We start from the raw sequence: 12,832 nt of genomic DNA, 5'->3' as shown, positions 1-12,832 counted from the left end.
ATTTCTCCTAGGTCTGAACGTCCCACATGGGAGCTTCATTTTCCATCGCTTTGTTGCCAAGGCCCCTTCACTGGGTCCCCCTTATTCAAAGAAAAACAGTGACCCATCAATTTAAATGTAACAGATTGGACACATCTGAGGTGACAAGAGAGAAAACTCATTTGAGGCCGCAGAATGGTTACGAGTAAAGTTCATGATATAGTGTATTGACCTGAGGAGTGTGCTGAGGGTTGTCTGTTAGTCAGCTATTGCAACCACATTGTTTACAATGGCATGGTAACGATATGAATTATAATCGGACATTCGCACGGTTTCACATATAATGAAGAATGTCAACATGTATCTTCCTGAGACAACGTTACATTTTCCATTCGCATACGATACGGTTTGAAACTGCGTCAGCAAGTAGTTTGACATAAAATACACTGCATTGATGATGACGTTAGTTCAAACGAGAGTCTTATGAGAAGGCGTTACCGCTTAGCGGCGGTAGCAATCATCTATTATCATTTGTTTATAATTGATCAGTAAAGACAAAAAGAAGAAATGGAAAAAAGGGCGTTTTGCAGGAAAAATCTAAGTCTATGCATTCTAAAATGCATAGTTATAATGAAAGATCCCCGTTGGTCAATTAACAAGGAGGTAGGCGCTTTGGTCAAGTCACGCTACTCTTTCAGTACTGATGCCACCTGCATATTGAAGAACTTATTTAATATGAGATGATTGCTTAAATTTGCAGAAAAATCTTTATATTTTCATTCGTTGTGAAATGGTGGGAATTTGACGAAGTTTGAAATCAGATAATGAAACGGCTAAATACTGATCATTATTTCCCACCATCTGTGATAATGATATGCAGCACCTTCCTGTTCGCACATAGCTCATCTTGGCGTGTTATAGATTAGCGCCCTCGATAACTGTTACTAAAATAAAAACTCCTTGCGGCACAAGAGACCAAAAATAGATGTGATCATCCTGACGTCACGGTAAGTACCATGTTAATTTATTCATTAGTTTCGGAGTAAAAGAAAAACTACTTTATATTAAAAGAGTTATAAACTGCATCCTATTTTTTCATGATATGAACCATCCACATATGACGCATAAGTGCATTTCGTCTTGCCATTGTCTTCTTGGTCTTAATATCCCCCTCCCCTTTTCCATCTCTCAATGTGTGATAATTTATAGTTTGGTTCATGCATGTCCCTCTGGAGGAATTCATTACATAAGATTTTGGTTTGTCGCACATTCCGTATCAATATATTCAAGATTTTCGGTATCTATCTATCTATCGATCTATCCATCCATCTATCTATCTACCATCCATCCATCCATCTGGTGGGGTGACTGGATCGAACGGTGTACAGCACATTTGGACAAAGTGCGGCCCGCGAGCAAGTTGAATGCGGCCCGCTAGGTTAACTTGTTTTCAAAACTCTATGAATGAGGCCCGTGGAACCTTTATTATCTTTTTATTTATTTATTTATTTTCGTTACGCGTGTTGCCAACAATTTTCACTGATGGCCAACAGGAAAAACATTCAATAATTTTACTTTGCAAATTTCACTGTGACCCGTAAGATCAATTTTTTGTTCACTTCTACGGATAAGTATAAAAAATCCTGTCCGCCCCTGATGATGCTGTGTGTGTATAGCTTGATGGGGTTGAGTGCCCTCCATTGTTAACACACCGATAGGTTGACGCTTATAACCGAAAGCTACCAATGCTATCTGGTCACTTTTTGATATATCTATCTATATGGTTATTTATTGAGGTATATGGCTATCGTGTTATTTTGATCAATGTGTTTGTTCATTAACCTCGAATGACCAATTAAGTACCGTTCTGGTTTCATCTATATCGAGTTATTTGCGTTGTCTAGCGGATAATGCAAGTTATGTAAACTTTACTGAGGCATTATTTCTCTCATTAGCTTACCTCCCACTGATTGCGTACCAGAGCAGCACGGGCTAATTGCCCGTGACGTCACGTTCGACAACGTCAAAACATGTCTACAGCCGACCTTTTATTCTATTAAATTTATTAATGATTTAAGTGGTCTATATTATGCATGATATATATTGCAGATATGCTGTTACACTCGGATATGCTCTGATGCACTGGTACAAAAAAAAAGTGTCATGTATCGGTTGCTAACCTTTGGAACGCCAAGTTACTCTTTGTTCCAAAATTAAACATATCGGCAGTTTAAGATGTTTGCGATTGTTGAAAATCTTTAGTTATTGAAATAACAGATATCTTCCATTCAATTATAGATATTTTGAAATTAATTAAACTAAAATAGCCTAAAACGAATTGTAAATATCTGGAACATTATATATTTTTGTAAATGAATCGGAGGCCCATATAAAATTAAAATATATTATTACCAAACAAGATATTTATTTTTTAATTTAGGAATAAAAGGAACCTGGTTTGCTATACTGCAACCCTCAGAACTGATCCATTTTACAGGTACCCCCTTTTTTTCATTTCATGTTGGGTATTTGCGGATGTGATAATAACCGATAGTACATTTGTTGTCTTAACCGATGCACTATCCCTTTAAGTGAAGCCTACATCAATGTCCTATACCCCCATTGTCGTGTGATAATCGCGTCGCCTTTCATTTGGTATGTATATCTTGCATTTCAACGACACCAAAATCTTGACCCAATTCGTAAATCTACTCCCAATCATACACGGAAATCCATTCGATATAATATATGAAACACTGGTTATAGAGTTAATTTGGTTCACACGAACACAGCTGTAAATATCTCCCGTTCGCTCATCTACGCGGGGAGAAAAATAATGAGCTTACGGAAAGAAGCGACGTCAGTTGACAACAATAACTGTTATGAGATACATGCAATGTTTTACTATTTGAAATTAAGTGTAAAAAGTCCTGGATATTGACATAAAACTTTCCTCATAATTATGAACCATTCACACGGTCTTATTCACGTTTATCTATTTTGTTTCTTTCTATCTTTTCGTCCGTTAATGGAGACGCTATACGCACAGTCAGTAGTAATATTTGCAGATGTAATATATATGCTGTAAACAGTATCAGAAGACTCATATTTTCAACATGCATGCTGCTGTATTCAAAGGTTACATGTATTTGGCACGTATAGATACATACACAAGAGCGAAAACCCTATGGAGCCATGGTGACACACAGCTGTGACAACTCCTGCAGTCATAATTATGTCAAAGAGATTGTTTACTTTTATGAGTGACACCACCTAAATTATAAATGTAATTAAAGGGGAATAACCCCATATGTACCCTTGTCTCCAATCATACCCGTAATGCATGATGTATACCTGTATATGCAGAGTCTACGGTTGACTCGCGGCGGTTCAAAATGTTATAAGACAATGAGCGCCCTCTTAATTCAAGTAATAGATGCGACGCAATCGAGTTCAGTGGGTCTGACAGCAAGACAGAGACCATTGATACTGATAATGTTAAGACTATAGCTAATGATTTTATTACACCTATATTTTATATCATATCTTTCCTGGATCAACACATAAAATTACAAACCTTAAGATTCCTTTTTCAAGCTTAAAATAAGAAAGGACGGAGAATAGCCTAACTTGGAAGTTGCAAGTTTGACCGTTTCTGTTTTATACGGTACTTTTGATTGGTTCCGATGCTTTAACATCCATCGGATCACCTATGCAGTCAAGTTGTCATATGGGTGTTTGTGTGAGTGTGTGACACCCCTGCTTGTGAACACGGTATCTCAAGAAGGAAATATGTTAATGATGTCATACTTGGTGTATACAGTAGTCTGCAGGGTCAGTAGATGATCCCTATTGTTTTTGGTGGGGCTGTCATGCATTATAATGAGTGGGTGGGGCTTAACGTAAAATTCTGAAAATGCCAATATCTCTTCAACCATAATTATGTCCGATTTGGTTTATACTGGGTATGGTGATGTAACTACACAGTAAGTAAATGCTCTTTGCAACAACAAATTTTACTTCATTAAAAATTCATGAGTGGATAGGGCTTAATAGGATATTTTTATAAACAGCTTGAAAACACGATATCTCAACAAACACAAGCTGGATCAATTTTGGTAGGTAGATGACCTACAATTAGTAGATGTGCCCTATTGCTTTTGGTTCCCATCTCATGAATATTAATGAGTGGTCAAGGGCTTACCGTAAAATTCTTAAAATGTCAATATCTCTGCACTGTATGTCCGATTCAGTTTATACTTTGTATGGTAATGTAACTACATTAACATGTTCTTTGCAACAACGATTTTTACCTCATTAGTATTCATAATGAGTGGGGCCTTAGGGGAAATTGTCACAAACAGCTTGTAAACATGATATCTCAACAACACAAGTCGAATCAATGTCATACTTATGAGGTAGATGCCCTGTGATGGGTATATTGTGTCTAGTTCCCATGTATGAATATTAATGAATGGGCAGGGCTTAACCTTAAAGTTGGTTCATGCTGGTATGATGATATTGGTTCAAAATGAAACACATTTTCATGATATTTCTATCTTTATGTATTCATCAAATTGCATGACATGGCTTTTAAGCACAAAACAAGAACCAAATAATCCATGATTTTCATCCTTGACATATTGAGTATGTCACTCTACATTCTTACTATTGTCTAATTAGTTTTATATATATATGTGTGCTTGGATAAGACAACGTAAGTACATTATATAGATACACAACACGCTTATGCTGCACTTTGCACGTATCAGAAATCACGTGCATAATGTCTAAAGCCAAATTTGCACCTTCCCTGTTGACGCTTATTAGATCTTTATTCTTTGTTTACCCAAGGAAGGGTGGTTGATACCTTTGGGATTTTAATGGTTACACGACTGCAAATAAAATTGTTTACGATTAAACAAATTAATCTGTTTCAGTATGATTTAATTACTTACGGGCATTCACGTATTCATACAGCTTAAGTAGTGTCTACATTGGTTGCACTAACACCTGAATTTACATGTACATATATATTTGATTGTAATGGTGTACTGCCCATTGCTTCTCACTGTCACCATGCTGTATGTTGCAAAATTATTCACTTTATGCTTGTTTTGTTTTCCATGGAGGTTCACACAAAGTAATCACTTATCTTTCATTCAGTGATTAGTCTAATATCTCTCTTTTGCTAATTGGTGGTAATTAGAATGACTTGTTTTCTCATGAATTTCCCACTTGCTCAATAAGTTGTTATAATTATATCACATTGGTACTTATATCTCCTATAAATATAATTGACATATCAATGCGCTCCTTCTATCTCATCATTCCTTCAATCCTTCATTCGTCCATCCATCCAAATACCCATCGATTTTGTAGTTCATTCATTCATCAGATAAGACATTATTGAGAATTTTACGGAATATTAAAGTATGGAAATCTCCTCATATTTTGTGATGTAATATTTAGTGTCAACAGGAGGTGAGATCCCCTCATTCCGTTTGTGCCTTCCATTCTTCAGAGTGAAAGTAAATAGTTTAATCTAGTGAAAGTAAATCTAGTCTATATCAGGTTTTTCTTCTGTTCTTTTTTTCTTTCTTTTTCTTTCAAAGACATTTTAAATGCTCATCTCTTCAGTAACTTAAACTCTGTCATGAAACATAGAGGACTTCGGAGGTATTTGTTTTGTTACTATAGGCCAACATTAGGCGACACGTCGTGACACATGAAACTGAACGCAACAAAAACTGATTTTGCGGGCAAGCCTATCTGCTTGTTGATATGATAGCAATACCGTACAACCGATGTAGCTTCTTTATAGTCACCAGATATCTGTTATAGTAATGATCATAGATTAGAACGGCGACTTCAAGCAGGCAAATAATATATCAAACTAGCCTCATTAGTGATACGTTAAAATACCCAGAAAATACGGTAACATCATGTAATAAGTGACAACATTCTGCGACTTGTTCAGTTAACTACCAGTTAGCGTGTTGCTCCCTATATTATTACTTTGCCAAATCCAAAGCCTCGACGCCAAAGTCATTTCGAAAGTGGGAGCCGAAATCGCAAGTAAAAGTTACTCTTTGAACGTTGTTTCAGGATTCCATTCATATTATAGCGGGTAAGTAAGGGATTCAAACATACAATATTTCCCGTTTCATTTCATTAGTAGAATGTTATAGGTATTACACTTTCTCTATAAAGATTCCCCTCTTTGCTCCCTTTGTTGCAAGGATGAAGATGATATCTATAAAGAGCACATTTCTTTGTTCTTGTGTTATTACTAAGCAATTTTGGAACAACATCTCTCACGGGTCCTTATTAGAAATGATTTTTATTTTAAATGTGATTTGGCTATACCAATTATACTACTAACCAAATTAACTTCTACATTTAACATGCAAACTACTTAATTTTTAATTGTAAGATGTGTAAACAACTTCTAGATGCTATATGTTATTTCTGCATAAGTTTTCACTTTTTGCTTGATGTCATATATCATTACGGTTTCAAGATTGTTTTTCAAGTTATTTAATTTAAGCTTATTCAAACCTTCTATGTATAATTGTATAATGCTCCCATGAAACATAAAGTACATCATTGTAAATGATCAGTTATGTGTATTTAGTTAGCACTTTAATGTATCTCATATTCTGTTCATCAAATGAAATTTCTATTGAAAATGGGAAATAAAGGAAAGGGCAAAAACAAAACTCAATTATGCAATAAGATCAAAACGACGAAACCTTATACATCGAGCTGGGAAGCCTTCTTTTTTAGAATGTTTTACGATGTCTACGCCTAGTGTAGGAAGTTGGAATATATTAGCATAGTAGTATGTAAGTCCTGAATTCCTTGGCAAATCAAACAACCTTTTTTTTACCCGACAATAAATATAAAATACCAAATTACAGCACATCTTGCACAGCCATAACTACCCCAGATCCAAGAAGTTCTTTATTGTCGCCCGATTTATTTCTCTGATTACGTGTTAAGAGCCCCAATGCGGCAACCAACATCAATTAAAAGATTTTACGGGAACTGAACTAGCATTTCGTCTGTGTGTGAGTTTGCTACTGTAGCTTGTATAAACCCACGATCGAAAAGGAGTTGTTGGTTCTTTTTGAACCTATATTGATGATTTTAAGATTCGCTTTGGCGCCGTCAGTCTGATGATTGCAACTGTTGTTTTTGTCATATAAAGAGGCGTACGATTCTCACTCAGGTCAACTTTGTGGAGGAAATTAATTCAAAACTTTCGGTTTGACACAAAACTTCCTACCTGCCATGGTTATAGTTATACATTCTACTTCGAAAAACTATCGTTTGATACACAAAAATGTGGCCTGGGGCTGTTCGCCAAAATGACAATGTTGTGATACAGCTAATCATTATACATTTCTACGAATAGTTCCGAAAGTAGCCGATGAATTCACCTTATCTTTGCAATATGGAGCAGCAACTGTTATTGGTAATAACATGCGGAAAGTTGTTGTCGAGCTCTCAATCGATAAATGGACAAATTCGAACCGTATCAAACGTTCTGTTTGCAACAAATGTAATGCTCCCCCCCCCCCCCCCCCAAAAAAAACTCATAAATTGACACTTTGGAATGTTTGTATAACCTTAACTTGATCTGACTATATAGCAATTTCACTCAAGTATTCTAGCGTATATACCTATCCTGGTTATGGTCGTTGTCTAGCCTGTATATAGTTTATACGACCGTACGGCCATGCAGTTTTGCTTCACAAGGTTATGTTGGGGTCGTTGTCGTGTGTTGTGGTCTTTAATTACGACTGAAACAAAATGTCTATTGAGATCTGAGGCGTCGAAAGTAGTAATTTGGGGAAATTGAAAGCAGTGGACGAAAAATAATGATAATGAAGATGGACTCTGGTTTTGAAGGAAGTGTGAAGCAACTACAGCTGTTACGCAGTCTGTTTGTTTCATCTTATGCTGTTAGTCTTTCTACTTCTTAAGACGAAAGCAGTTATCTCGCGCGTTCAAGTGTAGTCGAGGACGGCGTATTGCTGGTGCCAAATTAGACATTTTACTATCTAAACGTAGACTGACTAATTCTATATATTTTTTTATCGAGACTTTCCTTTTCTCAAATCTCGAGGAGTTATCAACCCCTTGGTTAATTTTTTGACATTTGGCAGAAGCGCGCGTTTTTTTTCAGGTGGTCTGATGGAGTCAATTAGGAAGAAGCGTGAAGTTTTAGAAAACTCCGTCTGTGACTCGCCGAGGATATAAAACCGATTCTCACCTCCTCTGTAACTATGTATACAGGACTTTCGAAGCAAAGTGTTTGGATCGAGTGTTAACTTTTTATCTCTCGAGACGGTGGGCTATTAAATAAACACCGTTTAAGGGAAATCCAGCGACATACTGTGAAGCTTTAATTACTTGGACACTTCAAACGACTTAACGGCTTCAAATTTGGAGATGATGAATTGGGTATATACGAAGGCCATTAAAATTTACAAGGAAAGAAAATAGTCTAGATTGATTTCATGTTTCAAGTTTCTTAACATCTCTTTTGGTTGGTCATTAATGCGTTGATGAGTTTACATGGGCGAGAATTGGGTGAAAGTGGGGACTGGGAAGGCGCTATGAGGCCAATATGCATCACATACCGAAGCAGCTGTTCTTTATATAGTATCATATGTAGAGGCGCACATTTAATCCATGGTCGTATGTCATTTTGTAGGAGGATTTGCGACAAGTTGTCCATTGTTCGTCGAATAACCTTGAATTAGTATTACCATGTGGCTTATAAACGCACTTTAGTACCCTACTGTATAATAATATGAAATAACAAGAAGAAGGAAAAACACGACAATAACCATAACAAAAGCAATAACGATGTGACGTCATTTGCATTATAAGCTTGTCCACATTTGTTTGATCAACCCTAACATCGACATTACTGTATATAGTTGCAACTAAGTGTGCAGTTACATGTAAATTAGAAACAACTCGAGTGGGTGATTTGATAAAAGGCTACATTAATGACAACGATTGGGAACACACACACACACACACACATATATATATATATAATATATATATATAAATATATATATAAATATATATATATATAAATATATATATATATAAATAAAAAACGTATATATATATATGTATATATATATATATATAACTCGATTAACTCGGTAACTCGGTTACAGTTATGACGTCATCACTGTCGTTTTTACACTGCAGGAATACATTCAAAACAAATTTTTTCCCCATGGTGCACTGTCTTTATTTATTTATTCTTTCGTGTCTTAACGTGTGGTGTCTAAATCATGTTAAAACTTCTACTAAGCAAAACATATGAACACTTTTCAATCTACAACGTTTCTTAAAATCCTTCACAGTAAATCAAAAACTTTCGAATGAATCCACGAGGCTACTACAACTACAAGCACTAGTAAAAGTAAACATGTAAAACAATGAATAGATGTAACACATTGCAGCGGTGTTATGATTAGTATGCAAGAGTTTTCTGTAGAAGGGTGTCCAATGTTCTAGGCTAGGCTCTAGCCTAGCGCGATAGCAGGCAAGTATTTTGCACATTGAAATTAAACTACACCGCAATCAACACACTCGATCAGACGTATAAAAGACCGATAAATGTGAACCAGGTTGGTAATGAAGTTATTATTAACATGTTTGAAGAAATGACAAATACTTAGGCAATCGTAAAAGATTAATAATTAAAAATTTCCGATTAATATGTAATGGTTGAAACATTGCCAGAACTGAATGTTGCACAGCAGAACAATCGTATTACTAAGTAAACGCATTAATCTAACCGGAGCAGGTGCTTGCTGATTTTTAGCACAGCACAGAGCTAGTGTAGCATTGTGAGAACCACATACCTTTGCCATATTTGCTGACAAATAAACGCTGATAGTCGTAATCGATTAATCGCCAGTAGTCGCGATTACACTTTGGAAGTTCGATTAATCGCGCCCAAAACCTAAGTTGCGATTATTCGACTACAAGCTAGCACTACACATAATCTGCTTTGAAAAAAAGCCGAACCTACCAAACACAACACTAAAGCAGTTTGTGGCACCTATTGTAGCCTATTATAAATACCATGACGTCATATATGAGCTAAAAATAAACATAGCGTCAACATTTCTTAAATCAGGAACCAAATCTCAATAACTTCGTAAAACAGGTCAGTAAAGAAAGCAGCGATATATCGTTTACTATTTAGAGGCAACTGAGCTGATTGGCTCTGTGTGCATGTCACTGTACTGTGCACGTGATGTGTTCGCCACTGTACTGTGTACTTGATGTGTTCGTCACTGTACTGTGCACTTGATGTGCACGTCACTATACTGTGCACTTGATGTGTTCGTCACTGTACTCTGTACTTGATGTGTTCGTTACTGTACTGTACACCTGATGTATACGTCACTGTACTGTGCACTTGATGTGCACGTCACTGTACTGTGCACTTGATGTGCTCGTCACTGCACTGTGTACTTGGTGTATACGTCACTGTACCTTGCAATTGATGTGTTCGTCACTGTACTGTGTACTTGATGTGCACGTCACTGTTCTGTGCACTTGATGTGCACGTCACTGCACTGTGTACTTGGTGTATACGTCACTGTAATGTGCACTTGATGTGTTCGTCACTGTACTGTGCACTTGATGTGCACGACACTGTACTGTGTACCTGATGTGCACGACAGTGAACTGTGTACTTGATGTGCACGTCACTGTTCTGTGCACTTGATGTGCACGTCACTGCACTGTGCACTTGATGTGCACGTAACTGTTCTGTGCACTTGATGTGCACGTCACTGTACTGTGCAATTGATGTGCACGACACTGTACTGTGTACTTGATGTGCACGACACTGCTCTGTGTACTTGATGTGCACGTCACTGCACTGTGTACTTGGTGTGTTCGTCACTGTACTGTGCAATTGATGTGCACGTCAGTGCTTTGGATCAACTCAACTTGTTTGTTGAAGATTTACCAAACTCGATTTACGAAACTACGTGCCTGAGTTTCTATACAACACACCGATGTGAAGATAAATGCGGCGAAAATACAAGATGCTTCAATAACAAAATATAGCATTACACAGATATGTAGGCCAAGTATGTGGCGGAGTTCTTCGGACCCATCTTTCGTATATACAGAGTAGAGTGATATTTCGTATCAAAATAAGAGGCGTTATTTATCTTCTTCATTTATCCATGAAATATGAAGCATTCAGTATGTTTGAACATGTGACAGTGTTCGCTGTATCAAACAATCTGAGGGGGGGGGGGGGGGAATACGAACTTTTGAGAGAGCCTATTTGAAATTTTGAGTTAAGATGTTTAACATAATCTTGCTACCGTATAACCTATCAAACTCTACTGGTGAAGATCCCCAAACTCAATCGGATTTCTGCCACCACCCTTCACCCTCTCCCCTAACTATCGCTTACAATTTAGAAGCCCCCTTCCTACCTCCACATAATGAAAGCATATTTTTTTGGTACGTAGTGTCATAGTTAGCTTTAACCTGATTGGTTTCACGTGTTTATCCACTTCACTCTAGGTACATTGCTCTTCTCGCACAAAATGGTATCGATTAACTGGTAATTCCGCCGAGTCAACAAAGTGACAAATATTATCCTCGATTGCTATATCCAAAGCACGCTAGGTCAAACATAGAGTTATACAGTTGAAATGGGGATTAATCTAGGCTAAGTGTCGAATTCTATTTTGTAAAATATCTGTAAGACTATCCCACGATTTGAGACTATCTCCTCTGACATTGTAATGTCTCAAACTATCAATGTGAACTTGTGTATTCGATCGAGGACAAAGTTCCCCAGCCATAGGATTGAGCTGCTTAAGTCTAAATGCAATGTTACTCGCTGCTGTTCGTGCATTCACAGATTCCTGATTACGTCACTGACAATCATTTTTACCGCCCACACCTATATCACACATCTCTTGTACTATCATTATACGCAGTATTTCACAATTAAAGGCATGCTTAATGGTTGCTTCTTCTTGTCAGTATATAGGTCTAAACTGAATTTCTTGAACACCCTGTAAGCCCACAGCAATCCCTGCTTTTAAGGGTCATGACTTCATATAAAATGTCAGTGTCCGCGACGGTATTTCTGAAATCATAATTAAAAACTATGCATGACATACCACAGATCACGATCTATACCTACTTTTTTTTCCCTGGTCATTTTTCCCCTTCTTTGCCTTTTTTGTGTGTGTGTGTAATGTTTGCGGATCAAAATGAGTCATACATCTTCTTTATCAACTCAAGAAATTAAATCTGCTTGCAAGCAGTCCCAAACAAGTTCCCAAGCAGCGGAAGTTAAAAGAGCTTGGAAAATAGGCACCCCGGGGACAGGAGAGCCGTGTCTTGTATATGTAAGTGCACTATACACTTTTCTACTGGCCTCTTTTGGCGCCAGTTTTTCGTTATTTACGCGGGAAACCTCGTGGTCTACACAGCGATGTGTCGTCACTCCCCCGGGCATATACATGAATAGTTCCATACCACGCAATAATATTAGGATAGCAAACGAAAAGTTCAATATGCGACGTTATATGAAATAATGTACAGTAAGTTTGTGTCACTGTAGGGGTGCAATTATCAAAGCCAACCACATCCAATGAAGATGACCATTTTACCATGGACAGTGTGTCTAGATTCGAGGAGACATTTCTGCTCTCATATATCTATTGAACAAGGCTCTTTTATCGAACAATAATAACCTCAGGCTCTCTTCATGTTTGCCTTCAGCGCCTAAGAGCACTAAAACCGTTATTTCTGTCTCCTGTTGGTA

This window comes from Apostichopus japonicus, chromosome 15, assembly GCF_037975245.1.
Source record: "Apostichopus japonicus isolate 1M-3 chromosome 15, ASM3797524v1, whole genome shotgun sequence".
Classification (NCBI taxonomy): Eukaryota; Metazoa; Echinodermata; class Holothuroidea; order Aspidochirotida; family Stichopodidae; genus Apostichopus; species Apostichopus japonicus.
This window is presented reverse-complemented; position numbering follows the sequence as displayed.